At 47.0% G+C, this 20,029-nt stretch overlaps 1 protein-coding gene across 1 annotated transcript in view; it reads right to left on the reverse strand.

Moving 5' to 3' along the window:
- HS3ST4 (heparan sulfate-glucosamine 3-sulfotransferase 4) overlaps positions 1-20,029 on the reverse strand; it is a 389,540-nt gene that overhangs the window by 316,691 nt on the left and 52,820 nt on the right. The window lies entirely within an intron of this gene.

The raw sequence follows: 20,029 nt of genomic DNA on the forward strand, positions 1-20,029 counted from the left end.
CAACTGTAAGAGGTGCGCAGTGGGTGCAATGCCAAGATCACCAGCCACCGACGGGATCCACTGTCAGAGTGAAGATGCCTGTGGCTCCTGCAGCAATCAGCAAGGTTGCGTCTCCCAAGGTCAAGAACGGGACTGTAGAGACAGCTTCCTAGCTGCCCAGGAAGGGGCAAGTTGGAAGGGGACACCAGAGAGATCAGACCTCAGTGGCTTGTGCGCACACAGACAGAGACATGCACTCACCTTACACTGGGCATGGTAAAAAGGAAACGCGTCCGGGAGTGAGAAGATTCCCAGCAGGACCGACTTGGCTCCTGGGTGTCATCCCCTGCCTGGAGAGAGCTAGCATGCTGATTCTGGCTGCCCACCCACCTCCCACAAGGAGTTGAACCTGGGATCACAAACCCAAATGCCGGTGGGGACCAGGGAACGCCCATCAGTAAGCAAAGCAGGTTATAAGTCAACGGCTGGGCAAGGCAGGGGCTGTGGCAAATTCAAGAACCCTACCTCCCTGTGTACAGGGACGCCACCACTCGGCACCTGTGGCGTGGGACCGCGTAGGCATACGGCCCCAGGGCAGTGCCATATTCTGACTTTTTTTAAAAAAGCAAGAAAGCCAAATTTTTATGTGAAATTTCCCAATTTTAAAATAGTAGCCACTGATTCCCAGTTGTCTTAGAAGGCTCTAGGCCAGACAAATAAAACCTCATCTGTGATATCAACTCATCCCTTCTCTCAACTAGGAAGAGCAAGGCATGGGTGGCCTTTCCCAATCAACTTTTGCAACACAAGACACAGGGAACCTATTGGGCCTTACAGCTTTGGGTCCAAGGATGCCACTGGTAGCTCCCTAGCAGGACTGGCAGGTCTAGGCAAATCCTGACAGCTCCTGGCCCACTGCCCCCCAGAGGGATCTCCTGCCTTGAATTTGTATCACCCAGGAGCCAGTCTTCTGATCCTGGTGTTTGTTCAAGAAACAGAGAGAGAGGGATCAGACTGCCTTCCCCCAGAAGACACGCTCCCTTTGCAAGCAAACAGCAAAACTGTGCTGATTTAAAAGAGAAAATAAATGACACTAGAAGGGTATGATCTATGAAAAAAATACAGATATTGCATGATGTCAACTATGTTTGTTGACTTCGATGTGCTCAGGCAAAACCAGACAGACAGGAAAGCCACCAACGTGGGGTATTAGGAGAGAAAGCACAGCTTCAAAAACCTAGTTGGGTATCGTGCCGCACCCCCCCATATATGACATGGGACAAGGTCCCTCATGTCCCCAGCCCCTTCTCCTCCCCCATAAAGTTGGGAGAGTTTGGCCTTAGCCTTTACATTTCTCATCCCCACGCTGAGCTCCACCACCACACAGCTATGAGTCCTGCTAAGGGTCCCCCTGCTGACCACAGTGCCAGGGACACAGCAGACAGGCAATGAACCAGTCTGCATGAAAACGACAAGCACCGTCTGCGTGAGTCTGAGCAGGAGCTCCGTCGCTCATCAGCGGAACCCCGAGCCTGACTTCACCTCTGCACACTGTGGCCGCTGAGAAGTATTTAGTTAGTATCGGCGGTGTGCCAGGCATGGCTAAGCACATGGGTGCACGGTCGGAGAGAGGAAAACAGCCATCACCGTCCCGTGACCAGCACGTCAGAAGCCAGACATCGAGAACTCAGCCTATGATCCAAACGGCCTGGCCCACAGCTGTGTTTGGTTTGGCCGCACCCCGGGTTTGTGTTTCATTAGGTGGCAACCACATGAAGATTGAAAATTCAAGCCATGAGGTACGAAAACTTGACCTGTGTTTCTCTGAAATGAGACGCAGTGACCATACTCGGCGCCCTCGACCCGCAGACGGGACGGTGGGGAGTCACAACCACACCCTGGAGGAAGCCAATTCCCAGAGGGCCCCCCTTCACTCATCTTGACACCCGTCTGGTCCCCGCTGGGCATGTGCCTTGCAGCTCTTGGAGGTGCACATACTAGAAAAGGGAGAAGAAATGGCAAAAACCTGGGGCCAGTGTGAACACCGTAGAGGGAGGGGAGACTTTGTGGAGTGAGACAGTGAAGAGGACTATGGCATTGCTTTACCCATAAGGGTGAGGATTTGCTTCACAATCCAAGCAGCTAAAGTACCCCAAACCACTCAGACAAGAGTGTGCTATGAGAATTTAAAACCAGAAATAAAAATAAAAGTAACTAAGGAGCTATTTTTTTGCCCTTGCAATTCACGGACCTTCTTAAGGTTGATTTACAAACTCTTATTTTGAAAACCTTCTCTTGTTTTTTTCCCCCCCTGTCAGCTCATATTTCTTCCTTCCCTCAGTAAGTTCCATTATGGGGAAGTCAACAGGAATACAGGATCTAGAGTCAGGAGGCTCTGCCCCTGACTGGCTGTGTCTACCTGGTGCCATTTCAAGGAGAAGGCTTGGCTCCAAGTGGAGCAACCGCATGGTTAATGGCTACAGTGTTAATCAGCTGCTCTCCCCCAGTCGTATTTGCCTCCTCTTTAAAATGGGATAATAAGGGGCGCCTGGGTGGCTCAGTGGGTTAAAGCCCCTGCCTTCAGCTCAGGTCGTGGTCCCAGGGTCCTGGGATCGAGCCCCACATCGGGCTCTCCGCTCAGCGGAAAACCTGCTTCCTCCTCTCTCTCTCTCTCTCTACTTGTAATCTCTGTCAAATAAATAAAATATTTTGAAAATAATTGATTGATTAAATAAAATGGGATGATAAGACCATCTTACCTCACGGTGGTGCCATGAGGAGAAAACGGGCAGGTCACGTGGAAGCTCGTTATATGGTCACCTCTGCAATGACTTTGCTTCTATGTACCATCTTCTGCACCTCCCCACCCCCCAAAGGCAAGCTCTGTAAAAAGTCAGGGTGTCTGTGGTCTTCATCCCCGGATCCCCAGTGCCAGGCACATAGCATGCATTTGCTGAATGTTTCTAGATTACAAAATGCTGTGTGCGTACATAGAGGACTGACAGATGGGCCAATAGATGATGGATGGATGGATAGATAAAATAAAGGGATCAACAAATGAGTGATGGCCGGTCTGCCAAGTTCCGCTGGCTACAATCACTAGAATCTTTACACACGTTAGATCCCACTCACGTGTTCCTCAGTGGACACATTCCTTTTACAATCCATTCGGCACTGAAAGGGGCTTGTATTTCCGTATTTCAATGTCATTATGTGCATCCTGGGTGCCAGGAGGCTAGGAGTTAGGGTCCAGACTTGTCCTCACCACGCTTAAAGGTGGTCACTGTAGTTCACCCAGCTCACAGGATGGGAGACTGAGGCTCTGGCTGGGTAACTGAGCTTCCCAAGATCACACAGTAAGTGGTGGTGCCTATTTTTGAACCTTGCCTTTTGACCCAAGGCCCAAGATATTCCACACCCCGATAGAATAGACTGGATGAGGCTGGGAAGGTCTTTGCATCACTCTTGAGATTCTTGACTTTCTACTCAACCCACATGCTCTTGGTGGTCTCACTTGCTTACAAAGTGGCTGATTAATATTCTAACCATTCACCAGTCTTGTAACTCAGCTTGGAGCCAAACCCTCTCCTGTAACTGGGAGTGTGCACTGCACAAATCAGCCATGGTCCAGCCACATCCAGCTCCCCTGCCCCACATGGTCCACTTGGCAAAGTACGATGGCTTGGTCTTGAGTTAGCCACGGATTGGGCTAGACCTGATCATCAAACTCAAGAAGGTACTTCCATAGGTTGGCCAACAAGTACCAGGAGGCTTGTTGTAGAGGGCTCTGTCCACTAGGGGGCGATGGTGCTTAATTAAGCCAATGAAGGTCTCCCCTCTGGACCAGTCCCAGCAGATTCAGAGAGATGCAGAGAAGCCACAAGCCCATGCAGGGCCTAAAGGGACATGATTGTCACAGCCCTTTAGCTGAGGATGTGTTCCAGTCCTGAGTCCTACTCACGGAAGGGTGGGATCAACATCCATTGATTCTCTCTTCTTAAAGCAATGACTGGCCGTCTGGTCTTTGGATCTGATTTAGAATCTGGCTCATATGCTCTCATCCCAGCTTCAAGCCCCCTCTGACCAGACCTTTATTTGAGGGCTGTTCAGGGAACCAGCGTTTTCAGCCCCAGCACAGCTCAAACGATGGCAAACAGTACCCAGCTCCTCCAAATCCCTTAGAATTGGCTTCTTAGCGGTGACTCTGGATTTTCCTAATGCCTTGGCCCACTGAACAGGAGCATCTTTCAGAATAAATTCAGTGGAACAGAATTTCACGCCAGGATTTGTTTCCTTTTCACACACACACACAAGTCTGCTTCCAAGGATCAAAACCTAACTTTTAATAAGGTTACGGCCTCTGAAAGCCCAGTGGCCTTGCTCGCCTCCTTTCTCACAAAATGCTTCCCATGGACTCCGCTGTGCCATGCTCCAACAGCCAAGAGGACTCAAAACCATGGCTCTATACCACCAATCCCGGCTATTTATTTCTTCCCCCATCTTCCATCTCTTCCCCTCAAGCTATTTCTCTTCTTTTATGTCTAAGCTTTTTTCTGAGTAAAAGAGCCAGCCGACGGGATCAGAAGATAGCCTTTTGCAAGGTTGCTCTTACCTCAAATAATACCGCAGCGAGTTCATGCACACACAGCGCTGAGCGGAATTATTTCCTGATCTCTTGTTCTTCGATGGGAAAGTGATTTCACCAAGATCTACGTTCACAGCCACGGCAGCTGCCCATGTGGCGGGGTACAAAAAAGAACCTTCTTTGAAATCCCACATCACCGCTCGTGGTTCCATGACCCTTCCTTCATTCTGTTACCCGTCAGGCTAGCCTTCATTTGAGTCCCAAGCTCTAAGAGCAACGCGCCATCCCTGTTCTAGGGGCCGTCAACACTAGACAGCCCATGGAACGAAGCTAATGACATGTGCCAAGTTGGCAAAGGCAACAGTGGCTATTTTCAAACACTGCCCGGCACGGGGAAAGCGAGATGGCAGGATTGGGGGAAACACATGCGTGTGCACACATGCATACACACAGGTGCATATGTACACACACGTGCACATACACACAGGATGATTTGAGTCTCAGCTTGCCTATGAAGCCACATATGACCCTTAGCTTTTCTGTGCCTCTGCTTCCTCTTCTGTAAAACAGGACTGTGTTGTAAATATTAAAGGAAGACCCTGAGCGTGATGCCTCTTCTTCCCTAACGAAGGACACGCCCTTTCTCACCCTCCCCTCCCCTCTGGCAGCTCTGCAAACCACCACCAGTCCACATCACCCACGGAGCTCCAGGCCTCTGACTCCGACTGCCAGTGGACACCTCCCTCGGGTGTTGCCAGATGTCCCCAGCAGAGTTCCTCACCCCTCCCCCGACACCTCCTCGTCCCTCTGTGTTCCCAGCATCACAGACTAGGAGCTCCTTCCATCCAGAAGTCAGCCTGGGTGCTGCTCTCTCCCCACTGAGCCCTTTAGTATCTGCCTCCTTACTCCTGGACTCCATCCACTGCCTTCCATCCCTGCTTTGCGTCCCTAATTCAACCCAGGCCACTGCCCGTGCTGGTGTTCTAACGGTCCTTCCCGATTCTCCTCTCGCCCCTATCCAGTCCACTGGCCAGTCCCACAGTAAGAGCCATTTATCTTCAATATTTCCATTGGAGCAAGTCACCCCTTGCTTAGAAACCTTCCACAGCTCATCCCTGCCTTCCGTGTGAAATACAATCTGTTCACATACTGGGACTGGCGAAGCCCTTCGCTTCTGACGTTCTTCATCCCCCTCTGCAGCTGCATGGCTTGCTTTTAGGATCCAGACACAGTGAACTCCATCTCCTGAATGCCCCCTCGGAGCTCTGCACGGGCTCCTGCCCTCCGCCTGCGATCCTGCAGGGCTGTGACCGAGGCACACTTCTCAGCTGGCCAACTTCTCCTCATCCTCCTGCTGACTTAGCGTCTGCCCTGTCCCAGCCCTTATCCAAGCACCCAGCATGGTGCCCAGTGCTTGGCAGATTTCTGGTAAATGGATGAATCTTTTGACACTCCCAGGTGCGCCTAGACGGGGCAGGAAAATGTCTACTCTGGAGACCCCGCGGGCCCTTGCTGGGTTTACCTTGGCCAACCCCGTTCTAGAAATTGGGTTCGAGCCTGCTGGGAGGCAAGCCAGGAGCTAGCCACCAGGTGGCATTTTCTGCAGACCTGGGCTGTCTTCCGTCTTGGAGAAGCAGCTGGGCAGGGAGCAGAACAGCCTTGGGACCTACAGGCTGGAGCAAGTTTCTCCCATATGCCTCAAGTTTCCTACTTGAACTCCTGGGCCTTGCATGCCCTTGCCTGAGGTCAGAGCAGCCTTCTTAGAAGATGGATATGGCCTGCATGCCAGAAAGCCAAAGGTGCGGGAGAGTGGTCCAAAGCAGGTCAAGTGAGACCACCTCTCCAACTTGCAGACAACTTCCTGCCTCCTGGACACCTGGGAGTCTGTCCCTAACCCCAACATGCATCACAACCCCATGGACTGGAGTCCTTCTCCCTGTTCCTTTGGGTTTGGCATCTCCACCATGACTTCCTCCCTGGCTGTGGCTTGAGTTAAACCTGTGGCCGATTACCTGTGGATGCCTTGTCCCCAGTGTCCTCCTGACACGAGCTGGGCTCTCAAGGGACAGCCTCTCTCAAAGTCAACCAAATGGGTTCCCTCTTCCTCCACTCAGCATGGGACTCCCCGGCCAGCTCGGCTCTCCTGTGCCCCGCCCCCGCACTGGGATCTTCCAAAACAGCACAGTGATCACAAGTGCAGACTCTGGAGTCAGGCCGACCTGGGTTCATATCCTGCCTCTTCCAGTTACCTGGCCCAGTCACTCAAACTCTCTGAACCCCACCTGCTTTGGTTATAAAATGAGAAAGACAACATCTACCCAGAAGACCACGATGAGGATTAAATTAATGCATACACACACAGGTGTGTAGCTGGGACATGGCAACCACTCACTAAATAGTCTAAGCAGCTCCTAACCATTAGGCTACTGGAACACAACCGAGATTCCCCATCTTAGCCGAGGTTTCCATAAAGGAAGGGAACACCTGTACCCTACCTCCTGGGGTTTCATCCCTCATGCTCCCCACTTGCTCGCTCTCTGCTAAGGAGGGCTCTGCCTCCCCTCTGCAGCCACGGAACCCTAGCCACATCTCAAGACCTCAGCTTCTGGTCACAAACCAAGCTCCACGGCAGGCCTGGTAGACGCTCATGGCCCTGCCGTAATCTCAGGCAGTACCTCCTAGCACACACCCTCAGCTGGTTAGGGTATTAATGTGGGTCTGCACAGCTAGACTGTAAGCCATACGAGGCAGGGCCCATGTTCGCAGGGCCCATATTTGCTTGTATGCACGTGGCTGCACGCACATACCTGAGGTGCTCACTATGTCCTTGTAAGGGATGCAAGATCAGCCAAAGGTCTATCCATTCTCCAGGTCAGGTTAGTGAGAAAGGCCAGACCCATAGGTGGTCCAGACCCACGTTTTTGTTTTTGTTTTTTTTTTAAGTAGGCTCTACCCCCTGCATGGAGCCCAATATTGGGGCTTGAACTCAGAACCCTGCGATCAAGACCTGAGCTGAGATCAAGAGTCAATGCTTAACAGACTGAGCTACCCAGGCACCCCTGGTCTAGACCCTACTGAAGCCCCAGGCAGTTACACACACACACACACACACACACACACACACACACACACACACGAAAGAAGGACTCAGAGCAGCAGGCTCGGCCCAATAACTAGGTAAAAGAAGTTGAGTGTGGGTGCCCTCAAAGGATCTTGACAATGGGTTAAATCTACAAAACAATAGCAATCTGAGCACAGGTATTGACAGGATAAAGAATCTGTTAGGCAGAGACCATGATTAACATCTGTAACCAATTAGAAATAACTAAAAGAAGGATCGATGATGGGATCAATACAGGCATTGGACTGGAATGATACAATGATTAGAGCAAAGACATTGTTTCTACGGGTAAGAAAGAGGCAGGAGGTACGTAAGAAAGAGGCAGGAGGTACGGCTCTATTCGGAGCTTCCTAGTCCTCGCTCCCCTTTGGGGTGAAAAGAGTTGGGGGAAATGGGTAAAGCATGTACCCACGAAGGAATTTATCTCTACTGTCCCATCTCGGGTGCTGGAAGAATCTTTTGGTGACATTCTACGAAAGCTGCTAGTTATGCTGGGGGCTCAGGAGAGAGAGCACACAAGAATCTTGTGCCCCTTAATGGGTAACATCTCCCCGTAGGGAAAAAAGTTCCTTCCATTCAAGAACCCAACTCTGGAGCATATATATTACATTTATTATGAGTCTTCAAAGTCCCAGACATCATCGTTGGGTCTGGAAACTCAACACCGAACAAAACAGCCTCAAGCCTTGACTTCCAGTGGTTCTATTTCTCCAGCAGCCCAGCCCGAGTAGACACCTGCACCCAGACCATCCCCACCTTAGTTCTAGAAAGTTCTAGGAATTTGAGAGTGCCCCTAAATGAGGCACCCGGGAGAGGAAAAAGGAAAGAGGAATTCCATGGGACCAGAATGTCCTGGGTGGATGGATACAAAAATAAATTAGAAAGGACGCTCCCCATCCTATGTCATCAGGGAAATGCAAATTAAAAACAACAGTGAGATTCACTACTGGATGCCAACGAGAATGGCCAAAATCTGGACTAGGGATGACGCTAAATGCCGGCGCAGATGCACAGCCACAAAACTCTTCATTCTTTGCACAGGAATGCAAAATGGCACAGCCACTCTGGAGGGTGGTTTGGCCATTTCTTGCAACAGTAAACACACCTGTGCCATAGGATTCAGCAACTGTGTTCGTTGATATTTATTTACCCAAAGGAGTTGAAAACTTAACGTGCACACAAAAACCTGGGCATGGGTGTGGGTAGCAGCCTCCCTCATAATCACCCAAACCTAGAAGCGACTAAGGCGTCCTTCTGTAGGTCAAAAGATACACTGTGGTCCATCTGGACAATGGAATATTAGTGCTAAAAAAAAAAAAGAGCTATCAAGCCATGAAAAGACATGGAGGAACTTGAAATGCATGCTGCTAAGCGAAGGAAACCCATCTTGAAAAGCTCCATAGTGTATGACATTCTGGAAAAGGCAGAACTATCGCGACGGTCAGAGCTGGTGGTGCGACGGTCAGAGTTGGTGGTTGCCAAGGGCTGGAGGGAGGGGTGCCAAGGAACTTTGCGGAGGATTTTCAGGGCAGCGAAAAGACGCTTTCTGCAACTGTGTTTGATGTGCATCATTATAAATCTGTCCCAACCCACAGGACGGACAACACCAAAAAGGAACACAAATGAAATCTCTGGACTTTGGCTGATAATGATGTGTCAAGAGCGGGTCCATCAGCTGCAACAAATGTACCACTCTGGTGGGGGAGGCTGGGCATGTTTGAGGAAGAGAACATACGAGAAATCTTTGTACTTTATCAACTTCGCTGTGAACCTAAAATTGCTCTTAAAATGTCTATTAAAAAAAAGACTAAGATATTAAAATAAAAAGACATGAAATGGCAATGAAATATAGAAAGGTAATAAATTAATGAATAAATTGCAAATAAAATTTTAAATCATAAAAACAAATTTCTTTGTATCCTGAGAAGGACCTTTTCACTATTGTTGCAGCAAAGAAAAACTTGGTAATTTCCTACTTCCCTGAGTTCAGCTGGTACTCCCTCATTCTGCTTAACACACCTGACAATGTTTACATAGCACAGAACAGCCATCCAACTAATTGCACACCTACTATATGTAAGACCCTGGGATGTTCTCCAGACCCTGCAGAGCAGGGACAATGTTTTATGGAGGATATTAAATCTTAAACCCAGAAAATAGGCAACATTTTGCTGAGTTAAAATGCTAACCTTTATTGAGCCATTACTATATACCAGACCCTGTATCAAGTCCTCATCATAGCGAGGTCTAGCCTTTATTGAACACCTAGTGCATGCTGTGCTCTGTTCTAAGCACTTGACATCTATTAACTCATTTGATCCTTACGACAATTTTATGAACTATGTGTTACAATTATTCCATTTTACAAGATGATAAAATGAAGGGACAGGGAATTTAACGGACTTTTCTCAGAGTCACTCAGCTGGGAGGTGGCAGAGGGAGGTTCAAACCCAAGCAATGGGACTCCAGAGCCTAGGCTAAAGCTGGTTTAAGGATAAGGAATGTAAGGTTCAAGGTAGTTAAATAATTTGCCTAAGGTCACATACCCTATTAAGTGTTAGAACTGAGATTTGAACGTAGGTTTTACGAAGTTATACTAGAAGGTGGAGAACCATGCTTCCCAATTTCAAACATACTACAAAGCTACAGCAGTCAAAATAATGTAATACTGCAACTACTGTGATCTAATAGGTCCACTAAGAACAGTTGTGCACGCTGAACAAGGCATAAGTCTAAAGAGCACCGTTCACGTTAGGATCTATGTAGATAGTGTCCTCCTAGAGTTGAGCAGTGCACAACCTGCTCAATCTTACATGGCAATACAGACTGTACGGGAAACTGATGAAACTAGAAACACAGGTTAGGGGTTCTTAACATAATATGAGAAACATATGACTAGGGACCTGCCCTCAGATTGTTTCTGAACTTCTAAAACAGAGAATACATACAGGCTGAGAAGTGAAGGTGCTACTCTAACAAATTTTGCTTCAGTTCTTTAAATGATGGAGAAGCTTCACAGGCCTTCACTATCAGGTGCAGAGAAGATATGTAGCTTCAAAGCAGTTTTGCTTCTTTGCTGTGTGCTATGCTGTTAAGTTTTTTTTTTAACAGTGTTTTCAACTCCATTATAATTCTTTATCTTTCCCCATCTTTCTGCAGCAACACCAGTGACATCTATTTCACACAGGAATCATTTTCATCAACAAAGCAGTCTCACTACAAGGATATACTGTACGTTTCAAGAGGCTGCAGCTGCCTCTGTCTCTGCAGGAAGGCTGGTGGTCAACACGGAGTTTGGAGACCTGGGTTCTTCTATGGGGCGGGATGAGAACAGGGGCAGTCACACAACTGAGCGCGCTTCTCTGTCTAAATCCCCATCTGGCCCTTGCTCATGACTCCTCCTGGCCACTGTCCTGTTTTAACTCAGACTCTCATCTTTCCTTAACAGCAGAAATTGTTAGGAGCTTTTCTATTTGTAGATTTGTCCAGTGCCCTTCCCCATCACAAGACCGTCGTCATCATCATCACCAAGCTTCCCCACGTACCCAGTGTGCTTTCACTAAGTCACTGATCAAACAGTACCTGGGTGACACCTCTGCTTCAAATTCTTCAAGATTCCTCGTCTCCTGCAGTCAGGGTGATAGCCTCACGTGTCTTTCAGGGACGAAGAGGTCATGTGAAGGAAAGAAGCAGGTGTGCATGTGTCCGTCCGTGTGTGGGACTGTGTGTTTTCCTGTAACACCACCCAGAATTGTATCCTTCCTACAAGGACATACTCTGCATGTTAAAGATAGAGTATTCTTCACATATCCAAAGAAATATGCTTTCTCTCTCACTTTTCATGAAACAGACCTCTCAGGCTAGCTTTTGTTTTCCTTCTTTTAACAGAGACATAAGGAAAGGAAATATTTTACTTTCCTCTTTGCTCTGAAGACGGGCAACAGTTGTTAAGAGTGGTAATAAAAGAAAACAGATACTCAGCTCCGGTAGGGGGGACAGAGTTGGGGACGGCGAGCCTGGGGCAGACAGGAACACGGGTTTCAACTGAAGATGGCAGCCTTGACTGGACGGCTGGCCCAATGCTACCCTGGAGGAAGGTGAGCCCACTGGTGGCACGTTTTCTGATGGTTCCAAAAGAAGTTGGAAATCTGAATTTGGGTGTGTAATATCTCCTAATTAAAAACTGGGACGGGAATTTATTCTTGAAAACCTCAGTCAGGCTGAACCAAGCAGCGCTGCAAGTCAAATGCAACCTGTGGCTTCCATTTTATGACCTTTGACCTAGAACACAAAGGTTACCCTTACCTCCCAGCACTGCCCTGATCTAACGCCATTCACCTTTAAACCCCCTTCACACGCGTCATGGTTTTCCCACCTTTGGGCCTTCAGGTATGCTGTTTCCTCTTTCCTCCTCTTCTACCTAGAAAAACTCCTCCTCCAAGGCGTGCCTCGCATGTCACCACCTCAGTGAAACCTTCCCTGACTCTCCTGGCAGAGATGATCGCTGCTTCCCTCAGGCTCCTTTAGTCCTCTGAACACTATACTGTAAACCCACTTTTCATATTATTTGCATTAATTTCTGTCTATCTCAGTAGAAGATATAGTAGATAGTAGTAGAGAAACTTAAAGGAATAATTACGTCTTATTTACCTCTCTCATTGCAATGGGAATTGTAGAGTAGGCTTTCATGAATCTGTTGGATGGATGGATGGATGGATGGGTGGATGGAGGACGGATATATGGATGGATGAGCAGAGGATGGATGGATGGGTGGATGGGTGGATGGGTGGATGGATGGACTGATGGAGGGAGGGAGGGATGGATGGGTAAGTGGATGGATGGATGAGCAAAGGATGGATGGATGGGTGGATGGGTGGATGGATTGAAGGATGGATGGATGGATAAGTAGGTGGATGAACAGGTGGATAAGCAGACGGATGGAGGACGAATGGATGGACGGATGGATAGATAGCTAAATAAACAGACGTATGGTGGATAGATTATGAATTCTGGAATACACATGGAGAGAGGGAGGAAGAGATGGTGGATAGATGAATAGATAGTTTCTGAACAAATAAATGGGTTTATGAATGGATAGGTATATAAATGTTGGATGGATGGATGGATGGATGGATGGACAGATGGATGCCTGGATAGTTTTTGGATGGGTAAGCATATGTATGATGGCAGAGTATGAATTTTGGAATATTAATGGATGGACGTGAGGATGAATGGAAGCATGGATGGATGGGCCATGTGACTGGGGGCTCCTCCAGGAGGCCTTAAGAACAGCTGCCAAGGATTAGTTCAGACGCTCTGGCTTTATTTCGGTTCCTAGAACACACCAAGCTCATTCCTTTACCAGGGACTTTGAACTTGCTCTTTCCCCAGCTCTTTCAAAAACTAATTCCTTGTCATGATTCAGGCTTCAACTCAGATGAAACCTTAGAAAAGCCTTTCGCAACCATCCCAAACATAAGAACCACAGCCAAGTCAGTAATTATTAAAATGTTGTGCATATTAGTAATTCTCACTGCCTGAACTCGCTTTGTCTATACCTCTGTCCACTGGCTATTTTATGCCTCCCACTCTCCTCCACTAGGGAGCTTCAGGAAGGCACTGCTATATATCTATGCCTACCACTCTGTCTGGCACATTGCAGATGCTGAACAAATATGGCAAAATCGAATAAACTGATTACCAAAGGAGGAAATAATCAATACCATGAATGAGTGGAATCCACTTCTTTGGTGCTTTCATTGGCCTTTGTGAAATTAAAAAAGAACCTAAAACAAAAACAAACAAACAAAAAATCTGGGAATAAGAAATTTCTTGTCCTTATTAAGATCTCTTCTAGGAAGCTGTGTGCAAAAGTTGTTAAGAGCCTGGAGTCTAGAGCCAGAGGGCTGGATTTGAGACAAACACTTGTCACTTGCCATCACTGAGTGACCTTGGACAAGCCATTTCATTTGCTAAGCTTTGGTTTCCTCATCTGTCAAACAGAAATAATAACACAAACTCCTAAGTACTTGGGAGGATAAAACAAGATGACAGGGCATGAAAAAGCTCATAGCAAAAAGTTGGCCACAAAATAAGGACCCAACTGAAGTCAACCACCAGGGGGCAGCTGTGAGGCCATTCTGCCCAGGGACCACTGAGGGCTCAGAGACCCGGCCTGTCCAACAAAGACAACATGCGTGATAACATACTGGGGCTTTGCAAGCCACAGCCCTGGGAATGCCTCCCGGGCTGGCCAAGTGTCAGAAGTGATGCACCACACTCCATGCTATTCAATCAGCTTTGAAGAAAGATGCAGGGTCCCCCCTCCCACCCTCTGCCCACTGCAGCAAAGGGGGCAGAGTCCCGTACCCAGCGCCAAGACAGCATTGCTTACAGACCGACTTCCCCTTGGCAATGCCATCTTCCCAGAGAGCCTACTACGGAACACAATTTCCTTGGAAGTCAGGCCACCCTATAACTGAATCTTCTTTGTGGGCCCGGCATATGTCAACATGGTATTTTGCTAAGAAAACTCATAAAGAGGATTGCCGGCTGCAATACGACACTCGCTCCATATTACCGTCAGTCTAATTGTTTCCAGAAGCAAACAATTAAACAGTTTATGAGAGAAACTCTATCTGTAATCGTGGGGGCCCCACACAGCTGCTTCCTTAGCAGTTCCTATACAGTTGGAACTAACGGGTACAGATATTAAAGTACAGTACATATTTAGCAATATGGCACCTCAAATGCATCATAGCGGACCCTATCAGGAAAATAAACAGCGTTCAAGTGTATTTTTGGAAGACAAATACTCAGTAGGTCATTAAATGTACGGTTTGCAGTTAGCGGTTAATCTAAGACATGAAGAGAGCACCGCGTTTCACGTGTGGGGCCACTGAGGAAAGGCAGAATTGATTGTTAAGAATGATTGAGGATTTCTAAAGAGCCAAAAGCCCAAGCCAGCAATGCCCTTTTTGGCTTTTTTTCTCTCCTTCTTTTAAATTTGCCTATAATCCATTCAGACAAATCCTTTTATCATGCTGATTTCCTCTCATCAGGACCCATGTGATTAATTACTAAACTTTTCCCTCACTCTTGCATAACTTTAAGATCTCATTTTTCACGTGCAGAATGGTCTTTCTCGTCCAAGTACACAGATCTGCACACACACCCCCACCAAAGCATCTCCATTTTAGGTCTCCAGGTTATTAATAATACTTTCCAATGGGCCCATTCGGCTGGCCATTTGCAATAGTGAAACATATCTAGAGAGGGCTGGGCCATGTTGGAGAAAAGCCCAACACCCTGATATGATAATTAGTCGGCGTAATCAGTGACTTAGACCCCACAGTCTTTGATGAAACTTGCCTTTTTGTGCCTATTTATTAATAAAGCAAACGAACCTGGGAAGACCTTCCTGGTCCAATCCGACCTGTATTTCCAAAGCAGATCTGAATCACTCCCTGGTTTGCAAAGCTTTCCAACAGTCCCAGATTTAATCTTAGGATGAAAAAAAGGAAAGAGGATGAAACAGCAGAGCAGATTTCAAACTTACCCATCACAGAAACACGGTGGGAAAGCCAATTTTTTTTTAACTATCTAAGGCATCACGACCTAGGGGCTTCCTTTCATCCAGCTCGGGATGGGACCACTGCCCACTGCAGCAGCACCAGCCTTCCCCACCCAGCTTCCTCCAGACTATCTAATCCCCATTTCCTGCAAACACCACCGCCCTGCTTAAGCCCAGCAGTGGAGGACCACAGAAAAGGTAGAGTTCAATCCAGACCTGTTTACTTCCCATCGATCCTTTTGTTTCGCCCCCCCCACCAAGATGCTTTTCAGTTTAGTAACACATACAGTTCCCCGTTCGGTACGGTGTGAAGCCGGAATGAAACACAAGTCTGTTAGCACTATTCAGCTACCTGATGACATTTCAAGCTTCTGAAAGGGAGACCCTAAACAGAGATGATGAACAAAAAACCCTGAGTGCTTTGTAATTATGTATATGCCATCCCTACATAATCACTGTCGCTCTGGCACTCACAGAGCTTCGCTCCTTGCTTTGTGGAATGTTCTCTGACATTCTGTGAGTCAAATCAGAAGGATCCTCAACTCGGTCGCTGCCACCTACTGCATTTTCCTGATGATGGCCGCCGTGAAAAAGCACTTTCATAATTGGAGGGGACGAAGGGAAACGGAACGTATATACACATGAGCGCGCAGCTTTCGGGGGAAATGGCCCTTCTCAAGTGGACAGAGGAGCTGTGGCAGCCAGCCATTTCCAACCAGGCTGCGGCCAGGACCTACACAGCTGGCCTTTCCTATAAGGTTGTGGGGCTCAGCATGAGCTGGGGGTGGGGGGTGCGACCTAAAGCACCCCTCGCCTCTTTCTGTGTCCCCGAGTACATCAAGTGGCAGCTTCTTGGCTCCCCTTCAGCGGTTCTCCCTCCACACAACAGCGACTCCCTGCAAATTAACATTCCTTTCCTCCTGCCTGCCCTGCCCTCAAGTTTTCAAACATAACAACAATCTAAATGAAATAATGAGAGAGACTCATTCTAATGCTATGGAGGGAGCTGTTTTATTGCTAAGGCAGCGAAGAGAACTAATTGAATCCACTGAAAACGAAGCAGTAGAAAGGGAAAAGGACAGTGGAGTAACATGATGGAATGAGGAAGACAGGAGGGGCTGCTAACGTGCACACATGCGTGTGTGCGTGCATGCACAGGGACACAAAGAAGCAGGCCAAGTTAAGTGGGAACCTGAATAATCACAGGGTAGAAATTGTGGTGAGTGTGAATGCAAATGGCTTCCAAGATGGCAACACCGCCATATTGGCTGGAGCAAGTCACAGTGGTCTATATCCAGACACAAAGGTAACACCAAATGTCCACAGTTATAAAACTGAGCTGCAAAGTCTACGACACGTCTTCCATGGAAAATGGAAGTCTGGGGCTCCTGGGTGGCTCAGTGCGTTAAAGCCTCTGCCTTCGGCTCAGGTCATGGTCTCGGGGTCCTGGGATATAGCCTCGCATTGGGCTCTCTGCTCAGCGGGGAGCCCGCTTCCTCCTCTCTCTCCCTGCCTGCCTCTCTACCAATTGTGGTCTGTATCAAATAAATAAATAAAATCTTAAAAAAAAAAAAAAAAAAGAAAGAAAGAAAGAAAAAGAAAACGGAAGTCTATGGCCCCTTCCCTTGAATCCAGCTAGGTTTCATCTCCTTTGACCGATGCTTGTTATTTCTAAGCCCATTAAAGACCAAGCAGCTTCTTCTAGGTATTTATCCAAAGGATACAAAAATAGTGAGTCACACACACCCCACACGCACCCCAATATTTATATAGCCATGATGTCCACAACAGCCAAAGTAAGAGGTCACCAACAGATGAATGCATAAAGAAAATGTGGCGCATATATACACACACACACACACACACACACACACACAATGGAATACTACTCAGTCACCAAAAGAATGAAATCTTGCTATTTGCAACAACATAGATGGAACTAGAGGGGATTATGCTATGCAAAATAAGGCAGTCAGAGAAAGGCAAATAACATATGATTTTGCTCCTGTATGGAATTTAAGAAACAAAACAGATGAACATAGAGGAAGGGAAGAAAAAATAAGATATAAACAGAGAGGGAGGCAAGCCATAAGAGACTTTTAACTCTAGGAAACAAACTGAGGGTTGCTGGAGGGGAGATGGGTGGGGAGATGGGTATCTGGATGATGGCATTAAGGAGGGCACATGATGTGATGAGCACCTGGTATTATACACAACTGTTGGATCACTACATTCTACCCTTGAAACTAATAATAAACTATATGTTATCTAAACTGAATTTAAATACAGGTCTTTTAAAAAGAGAAAAAAGAAAAAAATAATAATAAAAAAAATAAGGACCATGCTGCTACCCCCTTTGTCACAAGAACACTCACTCTTGGAGCTCCAAGTGGCCATGTAAGGAGTCTGACTACCCTGAAGTCGCCATGCTGTGAGGAAGCCCAAGCCATAGGGACAGGCCACATGGAGGTATTCTTCCCCCCCCCCCCCCAGTGGGGGAAGGGGCAGAGGGAGAGAGAGGATCTTAGGCAGGCTCCACACTCAGCACAGAGCCCAATGTAGGGCTCGATCTCACAACCCTGAGATCATGATCTGAGCCGAAATAAAAAATCGGACACTTAACCGATCGCACCACCCAGGCGCCCCCACAAGGGGGCATTCTAATCACCCACGCATTCTAATCACCCACCCCGAATGAACCCAGCCTTTGCATCATACCAGCGCAGGCCCAAGACATACGAATTAAGAAGCTTCCAGAGGATTCCAGCACCAGTTCATTTGAGTTCTCTCAGTTGAGGTCCCATGGTCTATGGAGCCTCTGCTCCAAATCAACCTCGCTATGGACTGTTCTATCCCCTTCCACAGAATCCATGAGCCTAATAAAATGGTTGTTGCTTCATGGTATAAAAATCTGTGAGTTTGTTATACACCACGGTAGCAAACCAGAAAGTATTTCCTCTGCTTCTTCAGGCAATGATCAATTTCTACATTATTAACCTCAGTTTCAGCAACCAGAAAATGGGACTGAGGCTACTAATCTGTACTTCACAGAGATTAATCTCTACTTCTCTTCTCTGAAGAGCCACCAAAAGCAAGTAAGACAACAGTAGTAATACTGGCAACAATAACCAACGTTTCTGGGTGGCTCAATCCATTAGGTGTCTGACTCTTGATTTAGGCTTTGGTCATGATCTCAAGGTCGTGAGATGGGAGTCCCAAGTCGGTCTCTGCACTCAGCAGGGAGTATTCTTGTGACTCTCTTTCTCCTTCTCCCTCTGCCTCTCCCCCTTCTCACAGGCACACTCACTTGCTCACACTCGCTCTCTAAAATAAATAAATTAGACTTAAAAAAAAAACACCAACATTTGTTGAGGACTTCTTTTGTTTCAGAACCCATTTTACAGACATTAATTTAATTCTTAACCACCTCATGAGATAAGTAAGCTGCTATTCCTTTCACAAATGGGAAACTGAGGCACAGTTTGTGTGCACAAACTCCACAGCAAGAGGAAGATGAATTTTCCAGAGAATTCTTGCTCCACCTTCTTCACCATCTAAAAAAAAATCTGCCTATAGATGAACAAGCAAATAAGATAGTGCCCAACACATAGCTCTAATGCTGTTATTGTTTTTGTTAAAAATCTAGTAATTAATAGACACAGGCTTGAGAAGCACAAAAATGGGCTTTTCCTACTTCTCCTCTTTTACCATCTACAGGTCAATCTTGGAGTGGTCTGCCCACTCCCCCTAATCTCCCCAGCCTCCAGAAAGCGGGAAGAATATTCATATTGTATATTTCACATGCCAAAAAGATTTCAATTTCACGCTATACTGAATCTTAGAAATGCCCCCCCCTTAATCCTGTTTTTATTCTAAACCAGTATAAAAACTTTAATATTTCCTAATGGAGTGTACATTTATTCATTCCTACCAATCTAACGGCAATTTATAAGAAGTCAGGCAACAGCCAGTAAGATAAGCTTGAAGCTTTGGTTCCAAAAGTTCAATCAGTTAACCTAGGACAGCAATCACTTCTCCAGAATGAATAATGATGTGGAATAATATTTGGATGGAGATAAACCCTTTTTGCATAGAAAATTGCATTATCATGTGCAGTATCTCAGCTGGATATGTAAGTTTACCAATAAGGATATTGCTTCATGCATTTTTATCATGGAGCTTTTTGATTCTGAGATTTCCAGAGGATTCTGCATTGAGGGAGGAATCCTTAATGTTTGTATAATGCGTGATGCTCTCTGAGCTGTAGATGTGAGGGTGGGAAGGCAGGAGCGGGACTCTGCAATTTCTGAAAAGCTGCCACCACATTTTCCCAGGGGTTCTCCATTCCACTTAAGCAAGGGGGGAAAGCTAGCAGTGCACAGTGAGGCTGAGTTCTTTAAAGAAACGGCATTGAAAATAACCATCATGTCAATTTCAGCTAATGGGGCACAGTATGGGCTCATTTTAAAGCGAGGAGGAGTGGCATGCAACCATTAAGGAAGAAATGTTTATGCCATATGTGAGCATGCCCATCCAAGCACAACCAGGAGCCAGTGATGCTGGGGACAGCTCAGCATGTCTCTCCCACAGACTCAGAGATGGACCTCCCATTGACCAGGTCCCAGAGAACCATTAGGAAAGTATAATTGTAAGTGAAATTAGTGAGAAAGTAACCGAGGGTTTTTTCCACTGGAGCTTCAAAAACCCCTACTGATGTGATAGAGAGACTTAATTTCTGAATTCTCACTTACTTCCCCTGCGCAGGTGTGAC

Source organism: Lontra canadensis, unplaced genomic scaffold (assembly GCF_010015895.1).
Source record: "Lontra canadensis isolate GAN:19392208 unplaced genomic scaffold, GSC_riverotter_1.0 scaffold132, whole genome shotgun sequence".
NCBI classification, from domain to species: Eukaryota; Metazoa; Chordata; class Mammalia; order Carnivora; family Mustelidae; genus Lontra; species Lontra canadensis.